This window comes from Lithobates pipiens, unplaced genomic scaffold (assembly GCF_037356315.1).
Source record: "Lithobates pipiens isolate NorthernLeopardFrog02 unplaced genomic scaffold, aLitPip1_a1.2 Scaffold_18, whole genome shotgun sequence".
Lineage (NCBI taxonomy): Eukaryota > Metazoa > Chordata > Amphibia > Anura > Ranidae > Lithobates > Lithobates pipiens.
In genome coordinates, this window is record NW_027507758.1 from 10,940,019 (window position 1) to 10,943,301 (window position 3,283).

General features: G+C 50.7%; 1 pseudogene; it reads left to right on the top strand.

Annotated features, from left to right (window-relative positions):
• Positions 1-200: 200 nt before the first annotated feature.
• On the top strand, positions 201-2,700 carry LOC143990377 (galectin-3-like; annotated as a pseudogene).
• Positions 2,701-3,283: the final 583 nt, after the last annotated feature.

Sequence of the window (3,283 nt, forward strand, 5' to 3'; positions counted from 1 at the left end):
TGGATGGATCTTCCAGCACAACAATGACCCAAACAAGATGTGTGGGGGGTGCCATTAGAAATGGATTGTATTTTTTTTGCATCACAGGAAAACGCACTATTTCATGTACTTTCCCCCAGCACACCAGTAGGAAGGCTATAAGTGCTTCCACCCTGTCAAAAAATGCCCAAGTCTGGTTTCAGCTGCCTGCACTCCCTAAAATGGAAGACAAATTTAATCTGACCGATGCCATACCAGGACAAACCAATGCCGGCGGGCTGCAAAACAAATCACAAGGTCAGAACTGGAATAATCCATGGAGGTCCTGGACAGCCATACCCAGGAGGATACCCAGCACAAGGGCCAGGACAGCAGTTCCCTCAAGGTGGACAGCAGTTGCCTCAAGGCGGATAGCAGTTGCCTCAAGGCGGATAGCAGTTGCCTCAAGGCGGATAGCAGTTGCCTCAAGGCGGATAGCAGTTGCCTCAAGGCGGATAGCAGTTGCCTCAAGGCGGACAGCAGTTGCCTCAAGGCGGACAGCAGTTGCCTCAAGGCGGACAGCAGTTGCCTCAAGGCAGATAGCAGTTGCCTCAAGGCGGACAGCAGTTCCCTCAAGGCGGATAGCAGTTCCCTCAAGGCGGATAGCAGTTCCCTCAAGGCGGATAGCAGTTCCCTCAAGGCGGACAACAGTTCCCTCAAGGCGGACAACAGTTCCCTCAAGGCGGACAACAGTTCCCTCAAGGCGGACAACAGTTCCCTCAAGGCGGACAACAGTTCCCTCAAGGCGGACAACAGTTCCCTCAAGGCGGATAGCAGTTCTCTCAAGGCAGAAAGCAGTTCCCTCAAGGCTGACAGCAGTTCCCTCAAGGCGGACAACAGTTCCCTCAAGGCGGATAGCAGTTCTCTCAAGGCAGAAAGCAGTTCCCTCAAGGCTGACAGCAGTTCCCTCAAGGCTGACAGCAGTTCCCTCAAGGCTGACAGCAGTTCTCTCAAGGCAGAAAGCAGTTCCCTCAAGGCTGACAGCAGTTCCCTCAAGGCGGACAACAGTTCCCTCAAGGCGGATAGCAGTTCTCTCAAGGCAGAAAGCAGTTCCCTCAAGGCTGACAGCAGTTCCCTCAAGGCTGACAGCAGTTCCCTCAAGGCTGACAGCAGTTCCCTCAAGGCGGATAGCAGTTCCCTCAAGGCAGAAAGCAGTTCCCTCAAGGCAGAAAGCAGTTCCCTCAAGGCGGACAGCAGTTCCCTCAAGGCGGACAGCAGTTCCCTCAAGGCGGATAGCAGTTCCCTCAAGGCAGATAGCAGTTCCCTCAAGGCGGACAACAGTTCCCTCAAGGCGGATAGCAGTTCTCTCAAGGCAGAAAGCAGTTCCCTCAAGGCTGACAGCAGTTCCCTCAAGGCTGACAGCAGTTCCCTCAAGGCTGACAGCAGTTCCCTCAAGGCGGATAGCAGTTCCCTCAAGGCAGAAAGCAGTTCCCTCAAGGCAGAAAGCAGTTCCCTCAAGGCGGACAGCAGTTCCCTCAAGGCGGACAGCAGTTCCCTCAAGGCGGATAGCAGTTCCCTCAAGGCAGATAGCAGTTCCCTCAAGGCGGACAACAGTTCCCTCAAGGCGGATAGCAGTTCTCTCAAGGCAGAAAGCAGTTCCCTCAAGGCTGACAGCAGTTCCCTCAAGGCTGACAGCAGTTCCCTCAAGGCAGACAGCAGTTCCCTCAAGGCAGACAGCAGTTCCCTCAAGGCGGATAGCAGTTCCCTCAAGGCAGAAAGCAGTTCCCTCAAGGCGGACAGCAGTTCCCTCAAGGCGGACAGCAGTTCCCTCAAGGCGGACAGCAGTTCCCTCAAGGCGGATAGCAGTTCCCTCAAGGCGGATAGCAGTTCCCTCAAGGCAGAAAGCAGTTCCCTCAAGGCTGACAGCAGTTCCCTCAAGGCTGACAGCAGTTCCCTCAAGGCTGACAGCAGTTCCCTCAAGGCTGACAGCAGTTCCCTCAAGGCTGACAGCAGTTCCCTCAAGGCGGATAGCAGTTCCCTCAAGGCGGATAGCAGTTCCCTCAAGGCGGACAGCAGTTCCCTCAAGGCAGAAAGCAATTCCCTCAAGGCAGAAAGCAGTTCCCTCAAGGCGGATAGCAGTTCCCTCAAGGCTGACAGCAGTTCCCTCAAGGCTGACAGCAGTTCCCTCAAGGCTGACAGCAGTTCCCTCAAGGCGGATAGCAGTTCCCTCAAGGCGGATAGCAGTTCCCTCAAGGCTGACAGCAGTTCCCTCAAGGCGGACAGCAGTTTCCAGGATTTCCTCAAGGTGGACAGCAGTATCCAGGGGGATTTCCACCTGCAGGCACAGGGGGATTTCCAGTTTTCCATCACCAGGGCAGCAATACCCAGGTGCTCCGGTGCCTGGGCAGCCTGGCCCAAAAAACAGCAGCTCAGACAGGTCCCACTCCATCAGCTCCTGCAGGCCCACTGAATTTACCGTATACACTATCCATGCAACCTGGAATTATGCCTGGCCTGGTGCTAAGTATTCAAGGTGTGGTGAGCATTACTTGCAAAAGGTGGGCTATTGATTTTAAAAACGGCGATTATATTGTTTTCCATTTCAATCCACGTTTGGATGAGCACCCGAATGTACTGGTGCGCAATTCGATGCTTCAAGGCCGGTGGGGAGCTGAAGAGCGGGCAACACCCACATTTCCATTCCAGAAAGGACAACCATTTATGATGAACACTATTGCGTAGAAAACCTCTTCCAGTATAAGCACCGAAAACCAAGATTGCCAACTGACTAAAGCCGTGGTCATTGGTGGTGACATCACCTTGAATGCGGCTACTGTAGGCATGATATAATCTCTTCGCAAACCGCAGTCACTGAATCATGTGAAAAATGTCGCCTTGCTTCACTGACTTTCTTTTTATATGAAGACTATTTGTGTATATTGGAAAAATACATTAGTAGAAACCAATAAAAATGTAACCTATAAAAAAAAAAAAAATGGATGGTTGCCACATCCCTAATATTATGGAAAAAAAAGAAGGGAAATGCCCCCTAAGTGGGATTTTAATGGCTACACACCACTAAAATTGGGTAAAAATATAAAATGTTATTGATACATATAAAAAAGATCAATCATACATGTGATGATCGTATAAAAACAAAACAAGAACAGTTGATAAAGTCATTCAAATTTTGCAAAAATCATAGAGTATATGTAATTTACTCTCCATTGTCCGAAAACATTCTTCGGTATCCTACGCGTTTCAGGTTAAATTCCTTTTTCAGGGGTACTTAGTAGGAGACTATATGTTCAAATACTTGTCAAAG